Source organism: Siniperca chuatsi, linkage group LG3, assembly GCF_020085105.1.
Source record: "Siniperca chuatsi isolate FFG_IHB_CAS linkage group LG3, ASM2008510v1, whole genome shotgun sequence".
Taxonomy (NCBI): domain Eukaryota; kingdom Metazoa; phylum Chordata; class Actinopteri; order Centrarchiformes; family Sinipercidae; genus Siniperca; species Siniperca chuatsi.
In genome coordinates, this window is record NC_058044.1 from 2,029,814 (window position 1) to 2,052,742 (window position 22,929).

The following is a 22,929-nucleotide window of genomic DNA, read 5'->3' on the forward strand; positions in this document are numbered from 1 at the left end:
TGGTTGCTGGTTTCACTGGACACCATGTTTGGGTTTTTGCTGCATCGCACATCCTGTGTGACGGCACAGACCCCCCCGAGTGTCCTAACCAGGATTTCATCATGGCCGCTGGTCGTCTCAGCCTTCTCTGAGTCTCTGAAGCCTTCCTCCCCACGACCCTTTACAACCTGCAGATTTAACCCCTCCCACCACCACCACCACCACCCCCACCCCCTAATAAATCTCCTCAGTCAGCTGACGGAGCATCCTGTCGCTGCCTCCCACGGCGCGGAGGGGAGGGGGAAATCCGTCATGTGATTTCACTTCCCAAATGGAAACGCAAACATGAACTGACAGCAGGGACGGCATTTTCCCACATCATTCACTCAGCACTGAAACACACACACGGTACGTGTTATTTTTACCGTTTTGAGCTCAGGATCTCTGTGTTACATCAGAGTTTCACTCACTGACCGACGGATACAGGAAACAGAAAATAGTAATACTTACGCTTACACCTACAGCGGTTAAAAAATGCGCAACAGACCACTGACAAATTAGATATATAATATATAATGACAAACCTGAGTTACAGCAATATTTCAAACTTTTTCCTCAGGTAAGAAATGTTACTATAGAATTATTTATATTAACTCACACTCAAACAGAAAACCCCCCCAAACTGGACTGAGGAAAGGGAGGTGCCAGTTTATCTTTAAGATGCTTCATGATGGCCTTCATGCTTCAGACGAAGTGCTCATCGGATCGTCTGACAGTGCGTTCAGAGAGGAAGACGAGCGACTTCCCGCCTTGTATGTGTTGAACGCTGGAGCGTCTTCATTCAGCCCGATGAACCAGCTGCACAGACGTTAACTGTAGCTAGCTAGAAATGGATGTAGCGACTGCGAGCGTCGCAGTGTGCCTTTGTGAGCGTTCAGCTCGGCCTCTGGCTGAACTCAGAAATCTTTTTCCTTTTCGTCTCTGGTACGTTTATGAAGCAGATTCATAAAGCCGGGGATACGCGCTTCATTCGAGTCGTTTGGATGAAGTCGGGCTTGTCGTCTTCGCCCCAGCTGGCACTGTGTCGTAACTGTGCCCACTTGGGTCTTTCCATTGACTTTGTGTGCATTTGCATCACCTCTGAAATTCTGTCTTTGCGTCCTGTCTGAACGCACCGTAACGACATCTGAAACGCCTGCTCGGATGTCAAAATCGGGTTCGCAGCATTCGACAATTTTCGGACAATCGCCACTTCAGGCGGTGATTGGCCAGGTGTGAAAGTAGACAGGGTTTTAACACCTCGTTCAGTCTCTCAACTAGTTCTGTCGCTTCGTCTTGTTTACAACAGAGGACGGCAGCATGAACACAAGATGCAGAAGACACGGAGTTGTTGCAGTGGGGTGAGGACGGCAGTGGGACGCAGCCAGGAGGAGGAGACGACAAGGAAAAGGTGGAAACACAAACTGCTCCATCCTGGGGCCGTTGCAGTGAGCGCAGTAGTCAAAAAGACTACACCTCTTCTCCATCCCTGCGACTCTGGGTCCTGTATCAGACTGTAAACCGGTGGGACGCTACAAGCTAACGAAGCTCTGTCAGCTGAGCCTGTTTTGCCTGATCAGCGGGTCTTTAAATAGCCTCCCTGTGGGCCACTCACGTGGGAGATTTGCAGACTCGGCCTCGTGTCTGCAGGGGTCGACCCCGTCAGTTTATTCAGCTTAGCAGTTTCACATGGGGGTGGAGGTCTGCGTGATGGGAAATCGGCCCGAGAAAAGGCAGAGCTGGGAGGTGAAGCTGAGGTCAAACCGGAGCTCCAGGAACGATTAACCGTTTACAGTCACAGTTCATTCCACAGGACTCGCTGTGACGGAAAATATCCCTCGCTTCCTTCATCAGCAACATTACTAAGAGGGTGACGCGACTCCCCATCTGGCTCCCGCGCTGGAGCTCTTCAGCTCTGTCGACATCTGAGGATCTGAGCACCTCAGCAGAGTTTCCCAGATACAGTTAAAGGTCCGGTTTCTGTCGGCTTGTCTTCAGCAGAAACACGTGAACGCGACGCTGACGTATCGTCACCTTTTAGGCTGATGTGCTGAACTTGTGATCAAACAGCTGCTTGTTTCCGCCTGCAGCAGCTGCAGAGCGCCGCGACGCTTCGTCAGGAGGCGCGTCTGCGTCGCCTGATGGACGTCAGTCCGGTCCTCTGTCAGCTCTGTGTTTGGGGGAAACATCCGGCTCCGACGGGGGGCTGTTTTCACATTGTCAGTTGATCCTTTTGTTATTATAAAAATATCGATTACAGCCACTTTAATGCGATGCGTTTCCTTTTGAAACAGGATGTCGGGGCGGGACGTCGAGAAACCAATCTTCTCAGTTTTGCTGTTTTCCAGGCAAGTTTATTTCCTGGGATCTTTCATATCTGCCAGGAAACTGATCACTGACTCATGTGATTTATTTTGTGCACTATATGGCCAAAAGTATGTAGACACACAACATACTTTTGTGTCCGTTTGGTCTGAGTCTGTTTTTCCTGATTTTGGCCTCTGAGTTCTAATGAAGGGAAATCTTCATGCTGCAGCATAAAACAATATTTTAGACAGCAGTGTTTCTTCCAGCTTTCTGTCAGCAGTTTGTCTCTTTCCTGTTTCGACATGACGACGCCCCCGTGCACAAAGCAGCTCCATAAAGAAATGCTTTTCACAGTTTGGTGTGGAGGAACTCGACTGGCCTGCACAGAGTCCCGACCGCAACCCCATCCAACACCTTTGGGATGAATTTAAACGCAGACTCAGAGCCAGACCTGGTCACCCAACATCAGTGTCGGACCTCGCTGATGCTCTGGTGTCTGAATGGGAGCAAATCCCTGCAGCGGGTTCAAACATCTGGTGGAAAGGCTGAAACCAGAGGGGTGGAGGCCGTTAGAGCAGCACGTTCTGTCACAATCACATTCATAACACACGGGTGTAATGTTTGGTGTGTCCACATACTTTTGGCCATATCTTGTGTGCAAAGTTGACATTTCGCGGCGCTACAGGAAGCTCGTGGACGGGCCAAAATCCAGTATCCACAATCCAAAGTATCCTCTGTGGAGTATGAATGTGATCAGTACATGTTATTGTTGTTGTTGTCATAATTAGTTAATTAGTTTTTGATATTTCTTGTGAACAGGTGAAAGCTTTGTCCTGATGGTGGCGCTGCAGGAATGGACACCAAAATGATTAGGATTCATCCTCTGGGGAGCACGAATCCTAATCGACAGCTAATTTCATCAGTCTGTCCAGAAGTTGTGGAGATATTTCACTCCAGACCAAAGCGTTCAGCGTACTCCGTTCGTGCCGCTGCTGTGAAAGTGGATCCTTTAACGTCCACATACTTCTGTCCATATTTACCAGCCGATCTGAACTTGTGTGAGATGAGAGTAACGAGAACAGTTGGCAGATCTCTCGGTCTGTACGGACAGACATCATTAATTGCCAAAAAGCTCGTAAATGCCGTTTCAGACAGCTTTTCATTAAACTTCCTGTTTAGAGTCGGTCCCGCCGGGGCCGCGCAGGCTAATCGGTTTCTCTATTTGAATTTGAGGCCAGTTCTTAATTATTTGGAGCGATGACAGTTGCCTAAGATTGACGCGAGACAAAACAGAAATGTGTTCTTATTTTTTGCCGTGAATGCATCGTCTGTTCCACGTCTTCAAAGCCTGTGCTCAGTGCACAGCGATGCTTCAGTTACCCGTTCCAGCTCTTCAAAGCTAATGCTACAAAGCTATTTGCTCAGTTTTTAAAGAGGCTGCCTTCGCCGTCGGGCTGCCCGAAGCTTCCTGCTCGTACTGTTACAGCAGGACAAATGTCCGCTGACCTCGAGGAGGTTCGACTGACTGCAAACACAACAGGATAAACAATAAAGTTTACAGCTTTTATCAGGAGAAGCTGCTTCTGAACAACAGGCTGGTGTCGGTTTCAACCTGTTAAACGTGTCCTGTGTGGATTTCTGCTGTTTGATTAAAACTCTGACGTCTTCACGTTACTAAAGTTACTCACGACTTTAGTCTTAAAAGATTTTATACGTCTCTAAAATAGAAGAATTCATTTACACTTCAAAGCCAGTTTTAGCTGTTAAATAACTTTCTTTCCCCTTTTAAATTTTAAAAACAGACCCACTTTAATTGTCTGGGCGGCTGCGTGAGGCTGTAGCTAATGTCAGAATGCTAACACGCTCACAATGATGTGTAGCAGGTATAATGTTCACCATCTTATTTTAGCGTGTTAGCATGCTAACCTTTAGCACTAAACACCAAGAACGTTCGTTCGTTTTGCAGGTTTTTGGTCGTAAACCAAAGTGTCTGACCTGATTGTGGCGCCGGGTGAAAAGTAAATGAATCAACAAAGTTACTACAATTCGTCCTGAGGGGAACATGAATGTCTGTGCCACATTTCATGCCAGTCCATCCAGTAGTTTTTGAAATATTTTAGTCTGGACCAAAGTGGTGGACTGGCATTGGCATTACCTAAAGGTAAGGGATACTGAAACCACTGTGATAATATATTTGAATATATTTCAAGAAATAAAGCAGAAGATTAAATTTCTTCTCACAAGGAGAATTAAATACTTTTCCTTATGTGGGTCTTTTTTAATTATCAGTATTGTAGTTTTTTTGTTATGTTTTTATATTTATAATTCCTTTTCATTTACACAATATAACGTCAAACACGCTTTCAGCCCCGTCACTGTGCCTTATGGCGTTTAAACTGCTCAGTAACATTTGGATCATACTCCTGCTCCCCAGAGGACGACGACCCCCCCCCCCCCCGACGTTTTCCAGATAAATCATCGGGACGTTGTTTGTCGCGTCCAACACGCGATGAACTCTGCGGCTTCTTCCACGGTTAGTCCAGTTTTTCCTAAACAAACTACAAATTTAGAGTATTTGTCCGAAACACTTGTATTCCCTGCAGGCCGTACTGCAGTCGTCTCACTGCAGGGACTTCTGGGTAAACCCCCCCTCCCCAACGCAGCAGATGTGTTGTGTTTCGTCCTGTCTGTGGATGGTAAACAGAGGCCGGGATGTGCGATGCACTTAAATCTCCTCACTCATCAGCACGTAGCTTTATTGTCAGGATATTACCAGTAATGGACTGTTTCCTGTTTACTGGGACGCCACTGTTGCTTTCTTCTTCTTCTTCTTCTTCTTCTTCTTCTTCTTCCAGCTGCAGGACTGTTGGCACGCTACCAGCAAACACATCTCCATCTCATTTACATGCCGGGAGCCTCTTCACAGAGTCAGCCAGGCCTCTCTGTGCAGTCACTGTTCCCGTCTGGAAACGTCCCCATCGGATGCACCTTCCTGTAAAGAGACAGACTCGGAAAGTGGCTCACCGATCCACCGATGGGCCTCCACACGCATGTAAATCAATAAGCGCTGGGGACAAAAGGTGATTGGACGAAGGAGGATAAAAGCTTCATCAAGCAACGTGAACCTAGCCTGGTTCCAGACCTCCGCACACATCTCTGGTTTTATTTTCAGTGATTCACAAAGAGGTTCAGTGTTCAGGACCGGGGGAAGTCGTCGTGAGTTGTTGTGATATTTCACTCCAAACCAAAAAACGTCAGCGTAGTAAAAGACATTTCACCGGATGACTGTAAAACTTGGACCTGCTGAAAAGTCAGAAAAGACGAATAAAACCAACGGGTTTGAAGCCGGTGAGAGCTCGGCTGGCTCTCGCGCAGCTTCCCCGCCTCTGTGTTTACTGAACATCGCAGCGGGTTTCCGTTTTTTATTAATTCAAGAAACACAAACACGGCCCGGTTGTTGTGTCTTTGTCGACTCTGCAGATTGCAGGAGGTGCCATTTGCCCCCACACACACACACACACACAGCGCCCGACAAGACGTTTATAAAATGGACGGCCAAGTCAAATAAACCCGGGGAAAACACTTTTGGACGCATCGCATCTGGAATCAGAGCGCTGGTGATGTCACTGGGGGCGAAGTGAGGAGACAAGAAAAACAACAAGGCTCTCTTTTTCCCTTCGCCTCCCCTCATCCCTCCCCCTCTTCACCCCCTCTCTCCCCCTCCGTCCTAATCCTCTTTGCAGGCCTGCAGGGAAAGGTCGGCCAGCTGCCAAAGCAAGGGCTGCTGGGAAAACGTGGCGGCTGCCAAGCGGGAGCGGGAGCGGCGGCGGCGGCGGTGTCGCACACAGCTTTGTTCTGCCAGAGGCCTCGATTCAGACTCAGAGCTTTATGGTCGGACTGGACCGTGGCCAGACTGAAGCCCCGCCCACCTCGCCTCTCTCTCTCTTTTGTTTATACGCTTTAACTCTTGGTCTCTCACTCTGTCACACAGGCAGACACACTTTTTCTGCTTTCTGTTTCTCTGACACACACACACACACACACACAAACCTCTCTCTCTCTCCTCCGCAGCGCTTGCTCGTTCGGCCCGGCTCAATGCCAAGGACTTCCTGCCAAACATTCGTCAGTTGCCATGGCGGCAGAGAGAGCGAGGGGAGCAGAACATCAGAGCGAGCCAAGAATAATGACTCACTCCTGGAGCCAGATGTGCCACATCTGCAGCCATGATGGGGATTCTGTGTGTGTGTGTGTGTGTGTAGGAGTGGGGGGGTGCCAGTTTTTGAGGGGGAGGGGGGTCAAACAGAGAGGACAGGACTTCGAGTCTAACCTGCATTTCCATTTAAACTGTCGAGAGGAGGGAGCAGCTCAGGCCTCTGGAGGGGAAATGATCGGAATTTCCCTGGAAGAAGGAAAAGTTAAAAAGCAGATGGGAGGAGGTCCGTGCCTGGGAATCGGCCTCGTTACCGAGTCGACATGACGACGATGATGGCAGGAGCGGAGCCGTCCAGCAGCCTCGGAGCCTCGCCAGCTCCTCTCATCGGGAAAACGTTTCCAGACCGCAGACGATTTAAGAGGCAGGAGACGAAGCCCAACAAAGACTGTAAGAGGGGGCGAGGGGGTTAAAAGAATATCATAATCTGTAAAAGCAGTCACACTGAAGGAGACTCGTTCCAAACTGGGACGACTTAACTTTTTCCTTCCCCGTCGCTCTTCACTCTTTCCGACAGCGTCTGCGGGGACTAACTGCTAAACTCATCAGCAGGGGAGCGTTTAACTTTCATTTAACATTTAACAGCCTTGCTGGTTGAAGCAAACGTTCCTGCCCCCCCCTCCCTCTTCTTCTTCTTCTTCTTCTTCTTCCAGCCATTCTCCATTCAGGTGCATAACGCTGCTTTGCCAAAAATAACATCAGCGCCACACGGCAAAGTTCAACCATGATGTAACTAAGGCCCCCGGAGCAAGACGCTGCGAATAATGATGGCTTGCGTAACGTCCCGACGAACCACAACCAAACCACAGGTGTGGGCTTCTGCCAGACTGCTGACATCAAACACTGAGCTCGCCACAAGTTCAAAGCCGCCGAGCGTCGGCTGAAAGGCGGATGGTAGAGTATTAGAGGGAGTTTCTCCTCGATGGTTTAGAGACAGTAAACATCCTTTTAGGCAGCAGAATAAGAGGGCGTTTGTTGCTTTTGAAGATGCGTCTGATCCAACGAGCTGATGAAGGCCTTCAGTACGGCTGCATGATGCAAAACACTTTATCTGACAAACTCATATTTCTGATAAAAATATGGAAAAGTAGAAAAAGCTGCCGTCCGTGCAGCTTCGCGTTTTACTAAAATTTCATTGGGGTGTTTTAGTCAAGAGGCCTTTGTGTTCAACAGTAACACATCATTACTCTAATATTACATACATAGTGCAGTTTAGCAGGAAGTGACAACATTACACCTGTCTCGTTGATACGTTAGCGAGGCCGAACATCTGCACTGGACAAACTGTGGGAAGGTACGATGTCAAATCGTCAGCGGTGGGATGGACTGATTCAGCATGCTAGCTTGGTAGCAACCCATAATTAGCTTGCTAATATTACGAAAAGTGCCCCAAAAATCTTTTAAAACAGTGACATTTTGAACAAAATGAATTCATTCCAGTGGAATAACAGCGATCGGCGGATTTGCTGGTAAATCCACACCGAGCTTTTGTGTAAAAGATACTGTGGGGTTGTTTTTTTTGTACACACAGTTCTGTTTGAAATCAGCGTTTCCCGTCAAAACACAGTGTGTGTATTCGCCTCACAAACATGTTGAGTGCATTTCCTTCCAAACAAAATGGCTCGCTGCTACATTTGTTGGAAACCGTCGGTAGGAATGTGGGTAGCTAGCTTGCTAGATGGTTAGCATGTTACCGGCTAGCTAGCGCCGCCTGTTTCACGAGGACGTACAAATGAATGTTACCAGGCACCGACAGCCGGCAGCCGGGGCGTAATCATCTTTTCAGAATACCCCGAAATCTTTGGTATGACGTCGGCAGAGTTTGCAACAGCAGCTACATTTCCAAACCAGGAGGGCGTCTAACTAGGAAGTCTCCATAACCAGTGTATGTGAATGTGTCAGCAGCTCAAAAATCTCTGTTTGTGTCTGATTACTCTTATATAAATACAGTTTCTGTGAGTATGTATTTGTTGTATCCCACTGGCTGGTTGTATCTTGTAAACTACTATGAAACACGTCTGCCCCGTGTTATTACGAACACTCGTCAGTTTCATTTAGGGAGGAGAAGCTTGTAAAAAAAAAAGCCCCGGTCCCTGCCTGAGTCCTTGAGCCGCAGGAAACGGTTTTATGATGTCTAGCACATGAATCCTCTCCCTTTCCGCTTTTTCAGATTTCAGACTTTTTCCAGGACCCCACCCCTCCCCTCCCACCCCCATTTCTGTTTCCGTCCTCCGGCCAGCTGCTGCTGCTGCTGCTGCTGCTGGATTCCCTCGCCAGGCCTCCCCGTGTGGCCGAAACGCCACCGCTGCAGCTCAGACGTTTATCTGATTGCACTCATTGGAGGCAGATGTGTGTGTGTGTGTGTGTGTGTGTAGCATTGTTCCTATTCCTTTGTCTATTTTCGGTGCTGCTCATAAACCCACTAAAGTGCTGCTGGCCGTCCATATAATCAAAATATAGTTTTACGAACAATAAAACTACTCAACAACTGCACATCACTGAGTCCTGAAATGACTCCTCATTTCTGGGGATTTAACTAACGTGTAAAGTTAGTGTTAAAGGTGGTGCTGGAAGAAAACTCACTTCATCCTCTGGGGAGCAAGAATGTGATCTAGAAAAATCATTTTTCTACTGAATATATTTTGTGGACATGTGTAAATTTTGTCCTGATGGTTAGTTTTAGAGGAAACGTCACGCGGTCCCCAAAAATCATTAGCGTTCATCCTCTGGGGACCACGAATATCCAAAATAATTTTTCATGTAGCGCCATCATCAGGTCAAAAATTGGTTTATGACCAAAAAAACTAATGACCAACTAATGCCTCAGCTGTTCTTTGTGTTTAGTGCTAATTAGCAAAGGTCAGCATACTAACACGCTAAACCACCATGGTCACTACGTTAGCACGCTGGCATTAGCATTTTGCAGCAGGAGAGCAGGTGGGGCCATCTTTAGCATCTTCAAAGTTATTATCCTTCAGATTTCAGTCCCGGTTGATTTGGCGACACCCGTGGTTTCTGGCGGTAACACCGAGTAACAGTTTGATGATACAGGTCCCCGAGTTCAGTTCAAAATAACACGTGTATCAGCCACTGGGGCAGCAAACACAACAGAAGAAGAGCTGGTGTATGTGTTTACAGCCAAACAAACTGTGGGCTCACTTTGTTTTTACTACGAACAGTTTACGGCGAAAGACAGTGAGTAATGTCTGCCCAGCGCCGACTTTTGTCTTCCACAGCTCGACCAGTATGTGCGCTCATCATTTCCAGTAACAATGAATGCTGCTTTAAAGGGAGGCACTTAAGAAATGCAAAAACACCGAACGTCTGTTCAAAGATGAGGTTTGAAACAATGAAAATGTAAAAGAACTTGGTGCGTTTGCTGACCATAAACGCATCGCTGACAACAGTTTGGAGGATTGGCAGATGTCAGACTTTCCTCGCCAGCACATGAAGGCAGCATCACAGTTAGTTAGAAATCCCCGAAATACAAACAACCACCCAAACGCACGCGCTGAGGGTGAAACCCGGGTTGTTGGGGGTTAATGATGGTTTTCATTGAACGCCCTCTCACTAACCTGTGATGACTGTTTTCCAGCCTGCAGCTCTGTGTCACTGAGGTTTTGACTCAGCGTCCAACACAAACTACAGTTAGAGCACAGCAGCTTATGTAACTGAGATCTGTGTGTGTGTGTGTGTGTGTGTGTGTGTGTGTGTGTGTGTGTGTGTGAGCTTGTATCACTCATGTTGTGGGGACGTATTTCTGTTTACACAGTAACATTGTGGGGACTCTCCTTCCTTATGGGGACAAAACACAAGTCCCCATAACCCACTGTGTGTGAGTGTGTGTGTGTGTGTGTGAGTGTGTGTGTGTGTGTGTGTGTGTGTGTGTGTGTGTGTGTGTGTGTGTGTGTGTGTGTGTGTGTGTGTCAGTGGTGGAAGAAGTACTCAAGTAAAAGTCCTGATTTAAGTAAAAGTACAAAAGTTTTAGCATCAGAATATAGTTAAAGTACCAAAAGTAAATTATTAGTCATCGTGCAGAATGGCTCATTTCAGAATAATATTTATTATATTATAGGATTATAATTATTGATGCATTTATGTGTAGGCTACATTTCCTATTGTTGCAGCTGTAATTAATTCAAAAATATAATTTGTTGTATTATTAATCTGAATCTGCAAAGTAACTAAAGCTAGTCAGATAAATGTAGTGAAGTAAAAAGTACAATATTTCCCTCTGAGGTGTGGCGGAGCAGAAGTAGAAAGTAGTAGCAGAAAATGGAAATACTCAAGTGAACGCACACACTCATCTCTCCTGTATGTGTAGTAGTAACATACAGAAACACACAGTCAGGTGGTGAATCAAATCAAACTTTATTTATACAGCAAACTGCAGCACAAATTACTAAATTAATTAAACTACAGAAGTAAATAGAAATCAAATAAAATAGAACAAAATAACTGAGTAAGACTTCCTGTCCGACAGCAGGCAGCACTCGAGGCTGGACAAACATGTCCCTGACTCCCGGACCGTCGGCACCGGTTCCCCCCCAAGGCTGCGTCCTTCCCCTGAGCACCAACAGCTGCACCTCCAGTCGCCAGCCCGTCAAGCTCCTGCAGTTTGCCGATGACACCACCCTCGCTGGGCTCACCTCTGGTGGGGACGAGTCCGCCTACAGGTGGGAGACTGACCACCTGGAGACCTGGTGCTTAAGACAGTGGAGACGGTTATGGATTACAGGAAGAAGCCAGCCCCACCCGCCCCCATCGCCCTGTGTGACTCCCCTGTGACTCCGTGGAGGCCTTCCTGCTTCCTGGGCACCGTCATCACCCAGGACCTGAAGTGGGAGCTCTGAAGAAATTCAACCTGCCAAAGACAACGACGGTGCACTTCTACACCGCCATCACTGAGTCCATCCTCACCTCCTCCATCAGCATCTGGTACGCTGCTGCCACCGCCAAGGACGAGGGCTGTGATCAGCGACTGGCTGCAGTCTACCTTCCCACTGGGACCCTGAGGCGAGCAGGAAAGATGGTGGCGGACCCCTCCCAGCCCAGACACAAACAGTTTCAGACTCCCCCCTCCGGCAGGAGGCTGCGCTCCATCAGGACCAAAACCTCACCCCACAGAAACAGCTTCTTCCCGTCTGCAGCCTCGTCAACGAGGCCCGGGACCCCCGCTGACACGGACTCATTATACCCCCCCACTGTAATTTAAATAACACGCCGTCATATTGTACATATTCTTTATCATTTTCTTATAATATTTTTGTTTAATATTCTTTAATATCTCTACCTGCTTTATGTTTCTTTATACTTCTTTATATTTCTTCTATGTTTATTGAACAAAACACCAAAGCGTGTGTGTAAACCTGCGTAAAGCCGCATTAAAGCTGACTCTGACTACTTTTAGCACTTTGAGTACATTTTGATGCAAATATTTTTGTACTTGTACTTAAGCAAGAGTTTGAACGCGGGACTTTTACCTGTAACAGAGTATTTCTACACTGTGGTGTTACGATCTGAGTGCTTCTTCCACCTCTGGTTGCTGCTGTTAAATCTGACGTGTGTTTCCGCGGATTTGATCTGATCTGATCGTCTACCTGCTCTGTTGCTCCTCTACGACCAGTTTTTTTTTTTTTTTGCTCCATTTCACTTCCTCCTAATGGATCCGCACTCCGACTGCTTATCTCTGCACACACACACACACACACACACAGGGGGGGTCAGAGTACACTGGGTGCCCTTGGCGAGACAGATAAGCCGGCTTTATGTGATTACGCAGCTCGGCTATTGTTAACCCCATGACTCAGAGCTCTAATTGCAGAAGGCAGAGAGCTGACGCAAAAACTTTTACCAAAATAAAACTCAAATACATGAAACTGCATCTTTTCCTCTATTTTTTACCACGCCTTTGAACTGCGTAATGGAAACCATTACCCAAACATTTGTTAGTTAGTCCCAAACAGTCTCCGCAAGTTTCTCAACCTGAGGGTCACGACCCCCCAAAAAGGGTCACTGGATGAGACGGCAGGATCGTGAGGAATCGATATGTAGATATCTGGGGGCTTTGGAGTTGTTGGAAAGTGGATATTTTTCTCTTTTGATGGAGCTCGTCTAACAGTCCTTGTGCTAAGCTAGGCTAACCACATCATGGACCTGTCAGTGACTCTGATCAAGACAACTAATGGGGATTCCTTAAAATGTCAGACTGACCTTTAAATCTGCAAACCTTGAAAATACTCGAGCTTTGTTGTCTCTTTTCTTTGGGCCCAAACAACGATCACACGATGTGAAATCAGCATTTTGATTTACTTTTGCATCATCACTCTGCAGCTCTACAGAGCTTTTTAGGATCGTGTTGCTCTGTAACTGCTGGATGTGGAAGTAGGCAACTGTTTGCTAACATAGCTATAACTATAACTAAAATGATGCTAAAATCTCCATCGTATTTTGTACTTTTTGCCTATTATATAGACGTAGAAGTCTTAATTTTTCGAAAAACACCAGAAAAACTGCAATTTCAACCTGCTTCTGATACAAATCAAATGTTTTGATCGTATTCTTTATTCTTTCAAGATATTGACACACAAGTTTCTATTCAAACAGGCTGAAGTAATCAAACTGCACTGGCACCTCAATAATACACAGAACGACTAGAAAAGGTGGAGACTTTCCAGTGTATAAGGCGATAAAACCGCATGCTGAAAGTGTGATGTGATTAAGTCACACAGAAGTTGCATGAATAAATGAGAAATTGTACTCTGGATGAGTTGCAATCATATTTTGCACTAGCAGAACATTTTTAACAGTCTGGTCAGGATCCTAAAGTTTCCAAAGACATCAAATATATCAGGCTGAAAGGTAAGATGAAAATGTAGATAAACACAAGACGATAAAGACGAAATAAAAAAGGAAGCACTGGGTTTCGTCAGCAGGGTGTTGGCCCTTGATAAAACAGCGCTGGCTGAATCCAGGTTAACAGAAAGAAAGCGAGGCGGCGAGGTGAACGGACAGACGGAGAGGATCAGTGTTTACAGCTTCAGACGAAGAGGAGGAGGGAGGTTTTCCTCTCAGCACACACCGCTCTGCGTTGTCACAGAGCTGGCGACGAGCCACCATCACTTCACAGAGGAGATCAAGTAATGATTCGGTTATGTAACCTCTGATCTCATCACCAAGCTGCGTTTCGCAGCGAGGACGAGGCAGAATCTCCCGTCGGGCTGCTGGCTTGGCAGAGGAACCACATGACCTCAGCGCGCATGAAGATTTACTTTCCAAACATGCTGCTGGTTCATCGGCGGCTGACAGGAAACCTGTCCTCATTCCGTTAAACAGCAACATAAACATGTTGAACTGGACTGCAGAAACCACGATGATTCTGAAGAAATGCTAAAGTGTTTTGCTGCTCGGTGTGGTTCTGAACCTGGGGGTCTGGACCCCCCAAAGGGGTTGCAAGATTAATCTGAGGAGTGCAAGACAATTATAGCAAAGCAGAGGAAAAATAAACATTTGCTACACAAAGGTATATTTATTTCTTCCTCTTATCTTTGCTTTCTTGTTAAGACGTTTACGTCTTCAGGCCTCTAAAGATTAACTACCCAAATAATCACTTATTGGCTGACTTATAAATCATAAACAATAGAAATATCCAACAGTTTACGACAAGTAGAAATTGCTTTATTCTATGGGGTCACAAGCAAAAAAGGTTGGGAACCACTGGTGTACACATTAGCTACCACTTGGCTAATTCACAGTACTAGCTAAGGTGTTGCTATTGGCTAATTGTTAGGCGTGTAGCAGATGGATGCTAAAATGTTGCTAAGATGTCGCATCTGCTTCCTGTGTGGTTGTTTGTCGGCTGCACAGTGTTCGCTGGTGCGTTCGCAGCATCCTGTGTTTCCCTGGTAATTCTCCATTTATCTCCTGCTAGCTTACATGCTAAATATGTGTCAAAAAAGCATTAAGAGTATATCAAAATGTCTCTCTTTTCTCTTCGTGAAAAACAATAAAATATTTTGATGACTCCTCTGGAATTACAGGAATGTATCCGATCAAGTGTGATTTGGCTAGACTAGCTAACCCGTCACATACTGTAAAACTTGACCGTTAGCTAGCGTGGGTAGCTAACAGAGCAACAGTAGGAGGTGTGTGTGGAGGTGAACAGTCCGACTCCTTATCTCGCTGATTTTTCCACAATCCAATCAATTCACTTAAACCGCTCTCATCACTTAACTCCGCCCACGTGTCATAACATCACATTACTTTAACTAAAGACGCTAACTGCTGTTTCAGTGTGACTTTAAATCCAAAAACAACACGTTTATTTGTACACGTACATTTAAGATAAACAATGTCAATAGTGCGAATAAAAAATAAGCATTTTATTACAAATAAGGGTTCAAATAGGCCAATGGTGAATTAATAAGACAAAGGACCAATAAAAACAGCTCGTCCTGGCGCGGGGGACCGACCGAGGGCAGGCCTAGACTTAGATGGACTGGGGAGATCCACCTGCCAGGTACTAACTCCACTGTCGTTTCAGATCCTGCTACTCCCACCTGCCCTGCAGTAACCCCTGTGTCCCTGCCATTCCCCCATCACCTGACCTCCTCCGCACACCTGTTCCCACTTCCCCATCAGCCCAGTAGCATATATACCGGTCCACTTCCACTGGCCCCCCCAACCCCAAATCGTCTATTAAGCTTCTGCCTTAGTGGTCTAGCCGTTTTCTCGGCTTGCCTGCCTTTTGGACACCTGTTGGATAAGTTTGCCTCGTCCCGCCTGCCTGCCTGGTTTAGACTTTTGCCTGTTTTCAACCTCGAGTAAACTTGAACTTTTTACTTTAACCGCCTGGCCTCAGAGCCCTGCTTTTGGGTTCAAACCTGTTTTTACTGAGCCTTTACCCACCACCCATGACGGTGCCACTGCAAACTCACTGCAAAGCAAGCGAAGACAATTATTATATATTAAAATGTGCACACAAGGTCACCTGTGGAGGGAGGATGGCCTAAACTCCTGGCCCACCGTCAGCCACACCCATGTTCCAGGAAGAAATACCTGGGATTTGTTTTAATTTCAAACTTTTATTTTGTACCGAGCTTCTGGTTTGTGTTTGAAATGGAAAGTATCGTGTGTCATTTTTGCAACACAGCACTTTAAAACCAGAGGCTGAGGAAATCTTGTCGGTGGGGGTTGTGGGTGACCTTGGTCCCGATCTCCGTCTGACTTCCTGTTTCCTTCAGCACTGAACCAGGTGATTGGAGCGCAGCAGCCGAGGTGAGAGCCGTTTGGCAGGAGGCTGAATGTTTGAGTCGCCCTGCCAGCAGCGCGCTGTGCCAAGACAAACCTCCCCCCCGTCTACACTACAATGAGGGCACAGAGCCAAGAACAAATATGAATGATCTGTTCCTTGAAGGTCGGCTGAGAACAACAAAAACCTCCTCCAGACGGGCCTGAGTACAGTGAGTCACGGCTGAAACGAACCGCTCACTGAACCAGAAAACTGTGGAAACGAGACTGAGAGCATGGCTGTGAAAATAAAACTACAACACATGGAGAGACGACAAGTTACAAAATGAATGTATTAATAATTCCACGAAAGTCTTATTTAAATGAGCCGTGCCGCTTTTTATACAGGAATGTTTTACAGCGACGGCAATGAGTTCAGAGAAGAAGTTTTAGATATATATATTTCTACAAAAACAGATTTTTCTTACACATGTAACATGCTTTTTCCTTCAAATGACGCTACACTGATGCTAATGACCTGACTGTAACTGCCGTCATGCAGCTTCTCATGAACGTGATGATGTGTCTCTCCTCACACCGATGCCAAGGCTAGCAGCACGGGGCGGCGGGTTAATGCCCGCTCCAGGAAAAGGTTTAATGTGTCACCAGATTCCCAGAGAGCCGGGCGGGCCGCTGCGCGTTAGTCACTGTTTACCTGCCAGAGTTAACCTTTAGCTGTTGAACTGGACTCAGCGGTGAGCTATTAACGGCGCAGAGGTGGCGGGACAATAAGGAAATCAAGGCCACATTCAGGTACGTGACAAGTGAAGTGCTTCAACAGCAATAAATGATTACAAATCAAAGTTTAGATATCTCCGTAAACACATGATGATGTAATCAGGGAGGTCAGATTTCGGAGGGAAATCTGACGGATCAAACTGAGGTTAAGCGTCCAGACTTCCTGCTGATAGAAGATGCTAAAAGGAGTGAACACAAAAAAGACTTAATCCTCTTCAGGGGCGACATAGAGAGGGATAGAGAGCAAAGGGGCTGATGGGAAATGTGGTCTTAACATGGTGAGGGATCATTTTTAAATTCTTGGATGTACACAAATCAGGTTTAGCGAAGAGGGTCCGGGGGATGGCTGGTCCAGCACTTTGGTCCAGACTGAAGTGAAATGTCTATTTGATGGATTGACATGAAATTTGGTTCATACATTCATCATCATCATCATCATCATCATCATCATTCCCATCAGCCTGAGCTGAACGTTTAGGTTTTCGCTCTAATTAGCAAATGTTAGCATGCGAACACGCTAATCTAGGATAGCGACCGCGGTAAACATTACCTGTTGTTTCACACCAAAGGTCTCAGAGACAGAGTCGTGCACACTGTCCGTCACAGCCTCGCCTGATGAAGCACGAAACGGAAACGGCATCAGCACACATCAGCGTGTTCGTGTTGTCATTGTGAGCAGGTTAGCATGCTGAAGTTAGCATTTAGCTAAGAGCACCGCTGTGCCTCGGTGCAGTCTCAGAGTAGACTCACAGAAATCTGCTGACAAAAACGTGACGTATCTTGGTACATAAAACAAAAAGCAGGACAGAAAACTGATCATTTTCGTCTTTGTTGTACGGAAAACGTTTGTAGGGAGCCTGTAAAACTTTTAGCGAGGGACTACAGAGGAAGTCCGGTTTGTTTACAGTCTTGTTCATCACCGTCCCTGTTCATTTGCTGAATAAAACCTTCTAATGTAAGCAGCCGGTGTCCTCACAGAGGGCTTGTGCAAATGTTTCTTCCTCTCCGATGTCTGCCAGTAACTTAATTTAACGAAGAGTTACAATATTTAGATTTTGTCTTTCAAAAAGACGTGGCGCGGTTTGTAAATGCGCGACACTGCAGTCTGTTTCGCAGCCTTCCTGCTCTCAGCTGATGTCACTGTCAGGGAGGTGGAAGGCCGCCACCGTCCAAGTTACAAACTCCCATTCATGTCCTTCAGTAACAGTTCACACACCAGCGAACACACACACACACACACACACACAAAACGCTGCAGCCAAACATGAACGAGCTGAACTTTGTTTAGGGATTCCTGTTTGGAGAGAGCCAGAATAGTGGATGACCTCATTGTTTTCAGGATGAACGGTGAACAAAAAAAGCATCTGGAAAAAAGCTTTTCCAATCAGTCAGAAGTCCTCTGGGATGAGAGACGGTAAGCAGAACCGCCGCTGAACGCAGAGCGAGTGTTTACGGTGGATTTCCTGCCATTGCCGCTCTGACAGCAGGTGACCAGCTGCTCCTCCGCACCTTCGTCTGCCTTTAAACAATGGAGGACAATTACAGGAAAAGGCAGCAGAAGAAGAAGCCGTCACCACTTCTCCGCTCGTTTCCGTCTTCCCAACGCTGATGTTTATCTGAGCGGACTGTTTGTAACTCCCATGCAACCAAACTGCCGTTTTTACAGGGAGTTTAAGCGAGACACAGTCTTTCCCAAACCTTATGAGTTGACATAACCATAAAAATGTTAGTCGTGCTTTAGTTGCCAGGAGCTCATATTGTAGGAAAATAAGTGAAATACTTTGACGGTGAATGTTTTGGCAGATTACATTCGGTGTAAATGTTTTGTTGCTTTGATACAAAAAAATGATCTAATCAGGGCTTCATTAGCTTTCTTACAAAGTGCCTTTCAACACATCTGCACGTGAACGTGATGTTTTTATGAGGCGGTTGTTGTTTTTGTCGTCTTTTATGTAAAAAAAAAAAAAAAAAGCCGTGGAGGTCGGCGTTCTGGATGGGGATGAAGCTCATCCCGGATGGAATAACGTGCATTACCAGAACCGAGTCAGATCCAGTAGCAGAGTAACTTTTAATGGCCTCATATTCTGATATTTGAGCATTTCATGTTTTATTTTGTGGTTATAATGTTTACTGTCAGTTGCAGCAGCAGTGCGAGCAGGAGTAGTTACCAGGGGGCTCCAGCAGGGGGAGCGTGCAGCCGATGAGCTACGTTAAGGGAGACGTCACTTCCTCCCTCCTGTCACGTTACACATGATCTGAGGAAAGTTTGCGTCCGTGCGTCTTCCATGCAAACGCTCCTCTTTTCAGGGCTCTAACGCCGGCGCCGTGGTCGCCCCTCTGGATGACTCCTCTGACTTTTCCTCTAGCGCCATCATCAGGTCAAAAGACACTTTGCTTCATGACCAGACACCTGCAGAACTAATCGCATTCCCGTCAGCCTCAGCTGGACTCTGTGTTCAGTGCTAATTATCAAATGTTAGCATGCTAACACGCTAAACCAAGATAGCGAACATTACGCCTGCTAAACGCTAACGTGCCAGCGTCGTCATTGTGAGCACGTTAGCATGCTGACGTTAATTCGGTTCCCCGGATTGCGTCCCGCCTGGGGACCTTTGTTAATCTCCGTCTCCGTCTCACTTCTGTTGCCGTCCAGCGAAATAAAATGCCAAACAGAATCATTTTTAAAATTGGCTTTGGATGTGAAAACATTATCACCGAACAGAATCGTCTATGATCAGCGTCGGGTTTGGCAATGCGGCTGCATTTAGTCAAACCGTGACAACAAGACAGTAACGTCCCACGCCGCTGACCTTCCTTTAGTCCACAGCGATGTGAGCGGAGATCTACACTGCAGCGGTTTGTTCTGCGGCATAAAGACGCTTTCGAGTTCCACAAAGCTTCCTGTCTACTGTTACCAACCAGGAGCCTTTTCTCCAGACACTGAACCTGAGACTTGCACATTAGCCGGCGCTGGTCTCTGATGCACCCTCGTCCTCTTCAATGCTGTGTCTGTCTCGCCTCAGTGTATCCAGGGCGGACCGGGCCTCTCGCCTGTCCCGCTCCCATTGTCCCTCCGCTATTGAAGGAAGGAGCGTAAACCAACACTGCCGTTCCCATTCGGATTCAATATGGCCGAGACCCGACACCATGTGAAGCGACGGCTCGGCTTCTCTCAGAGGGATCCGGTTGCTGAGGAAACAACAAAAGTACGTGGTGCTCAGGTCCACGTCAGCACCAGAGACCATTGTCAGCGGGGCTGGAGGAGTTTTTTCACTGACAGACGACTGAAACCTAAACCCGCATATGTTTTTTAATTGTTCTTCCGAACCTCTCGGGGCCAGTACTTCCACTCCTCAAGCAGCAGGTCCCGCCTCGGTATTAAAGCAGGAGAGAGTTTGTCTACAGTTTATATACTAACATGTGGAGGTGAGTCAGCACTCTTCAGCAGCCGGTTCCCCCGCAGGGCCAGATTAACCTGCTTGGGGGGCCCTGGGGCAAACCTTACCTGCTGGGCTCCTATGAACCCCTCTGTGCGGTTTGTGCTGTATTTCTTTGCTGAGCGGTCATTTCAGAATGTAGACTGAACATCAGTGGAAATAATGAAGGTCTTAAACTCTTTTTGTGACTGGATCAGGTACTAAAGAAGAACCTTAAGGCTCCTGTCATGTCAGCTAATCAAATGACCACAAACGCAGTGATTCTGGAGCTTTTTAGGCCCCTGGGGGCCCGGGGAATTTGCCCGCTTTGTCTTAGTTCATGCAGAAAATAAAGTTTGTGGTGAACGTAGGCCTGGTAAGTTTACATTACATCTGTTGAATATCTCACCTTTTGAATTTTGTTATTAATTATTTCATGTATCGATTTTATTTGTGCAATGTCACACAGAGATTACCATGTGACGCGTCGTACCAGCGTTAGCTTGAAGCTCGTTTAAACACCTTGGCGGTGACAGAACAGCACTAAACAAACAGGACAGGACACGCCATACAGAGTTACACACAGCTGTCGTTAGCTTGATCGCTAACAGGACAATAAGTTTATTGAAAATACATTTGTACCACGGACCCGCAGTTTATACTCCGACAGACGAGGCTCAGTAAAACTGGACGCTGGCAGCCGATAAGCGACGATAGCTTCCTCTGTCTCGGACTCTCCGGCTCTCCGTTCCCTTAAAGTTCAGCACCGTCAAGCTCGCCGCCGAGAACCCGCGCGTCACCAACGTCGAACTTGAACGCTGAGGATTCGCCCAGATTTACTTTTCCTCTCGTGAGAATCTGCCATGACTGAAATGTATTGATTTCGCTGCAGTTTTTCACAGTTTGCTGGCGTGGCCGAGCTTCAAGAGGCTGGAGCTGATGGTGTGTGTGTGTGTGTGTGTGTGTGTGTGTGTGTGTGTGTGTGTGTGTGTGTGTGTGTCATTGCTGACTCAGCAGACTCTCAGACTGACTAATTTCGGTCACTCAGAAACCTCGCAGAGAGAGCTTGATGACTTGTGTCGGCCCGGCTGGGGGAGAGACAGACAGGAAGTGGAGCCTGAAGTCACCACGGAGACGGATGAAAAAATGCACAGTTTGAACTCCAGGAAGTTCCTGAACGCACAAATATTTAAATGAGTTTCTTTCTGCTGACTGGTGTTCGACGTGTGACCCACTTGGCCGGCGCGGAAGAACAAAGCTGCAGTTTCCACTGAGTCCCGCTGACTAGCTGAACTTCCCGTTTGGTCAAACGTTCATCTTTCCCTGGAATCACACAGCAGTTTCCCCGACTCACACAGGGTTTTGTTGTTCTGCTTCCACGTAAACAAAGCTGAATACGAGTGTAGGCGCGTGCAGCGGGAGCTGTCCGGTGGCATTCTGGGAAATGCAGGAAATCACGAACCGCAGCGCTACGAGGCAGGTGGGGTTTGTCTGGTTAGGGTTAACGTTAGATGACGGGCACGCTGCGGAGAGAGGACACGTGACGCAACTCGCAAGCCGCCTGTCGGGAAAACGAAGACGGGAAGACTTCTGTTTCTGATTTCCGGAGGGCGAACGGCATTAACGTGGGACTGTAAGCAGATAAAAGCGAGAACACGAGCGCGGCTGTCAGACATCTGTCTGTGTTTTGTCAGAGACGCGCAGTTCCTCTCGGGGGGAGATTTAACTCGCTCCGACAGGCCGATCGCCCGCAAACTGAAGCTTTCCTCTCTCCGCCAAGAGAGATCCAGACTTTTAAAATTCATCCCCTGATCTCGCCGCTGCCTCTCCTCTGATTATCTGCCGGCGGAGCTCTGTGCGGGGAATATGGGAACTTTCCGCTTGAATGGAAATACCACAGAGCTCCTATTACCCACGATGCATTATTCAGCCAGTCGGCCACCGAGCCAAGCTGAAACTAAACGAAGCCAAACGGAGAGGTTTAAAGATCCATGAGGACAGTTTTGCATGTTTTAGCTGATTAACTGTATATTTTACATTAAGTATACGCAGAGCTTTTTCCAAAATGTCCTCTCAGTTTAAATATTAATAACTCCTTCTTTCCTTTTTTCTCTTCTTTCCTAATGGAAATCAACCAGCAGAGCGTCATCGCAGCCAACATTTCGTCACCTTTTGTCTTATTATACTTTGCCGTCACTCTTCATGAGACCTTTGTCTGACTCATAGTCGGCCGCTTTAAAACTCTGATGTTGAAACACTGGTGTTGATTAGGAGATACATCTGCAAACTTTTTCCCTTCTCGTTAAAATAACTCCAGAGCGCCAGCAAGTGGTTTTCGCGTCGGTCTCCACGCGACAGTAACGATGAAATACTCAAAATGGGGAATTAACTTGTTTCTGCGAGTAGATTTTCAAAGAAATGAACAATTAAACGATTAAAACTGTGTTTTTGTACAGCGATGTTAGCTGTATTAAAGCTGCATTATACGAGGTGCCTGTGCCATCGGCTATTCAAGATGCTACGGCTAACGTGTTAGCAAACGCACATCGCGCAGACGCAGAGCGCCGCGACGCTTCGTCAGGAGGCGTGTCTGTGGATGCTCTGGTTTGGTCGGAAGAATAAATCCGAGCATGTGCACGACTCAAAAACAGCGTCACTCGGTTTGGCTTTGGTCGTGGTTTTCCATCTGGGGTTCAGATGTAAAACCCAGCGGCGGTTCTTCAGTAAAACGGCGGTATCCCCTCGCTTAAATGACTGAAGACGCCGCGTCCCGCCCTGATGATCCTCCGCCATCAAAGCATTGGTCCCGGTGTTTCCAACACGGCTGCCACAGAGTCTCTGCCTCGTGTAAACACGCCGCCTCCGCGCTCACTTTCACGCTCTCTGCTCTATGTTTAGGGAGGTCAGCCGCGCCCGTGGTTTCTCTGCATTTCCCATCATGCCTCGGGTCCC

General features: G+C 47.0%; 1 protein-coding gene across 3 annotated transcripts in view; it reads left to right on the forward strand.

The window, feature by feature from the left end:
- LOC122873028 (NACHT, LRR and PYD domains-containing protein 12-like) overlaps positions 1 to 22,929 on the forward strand; it is a 1,034,258-nt gene that overhangs the window by 983,283 nt on the left and 28,046 nt on the right. The window contains exon 1 of one of the 3 annotated variants that reach the window (XM_044189282.1): positions 19,859 to 19,987. The exons of the other annotated variants lie outside the window; for them this stretch is intronic. The gene's annotated coding sequence lies outside the window, so the exon portion shown is untranslated. Of the gene's footprint in view, positions 1 to 19,858; positions 19,988 to 22,929 lie in introns of those variants that run through there. 3 annotated transcript variants of the gene reach the window in all.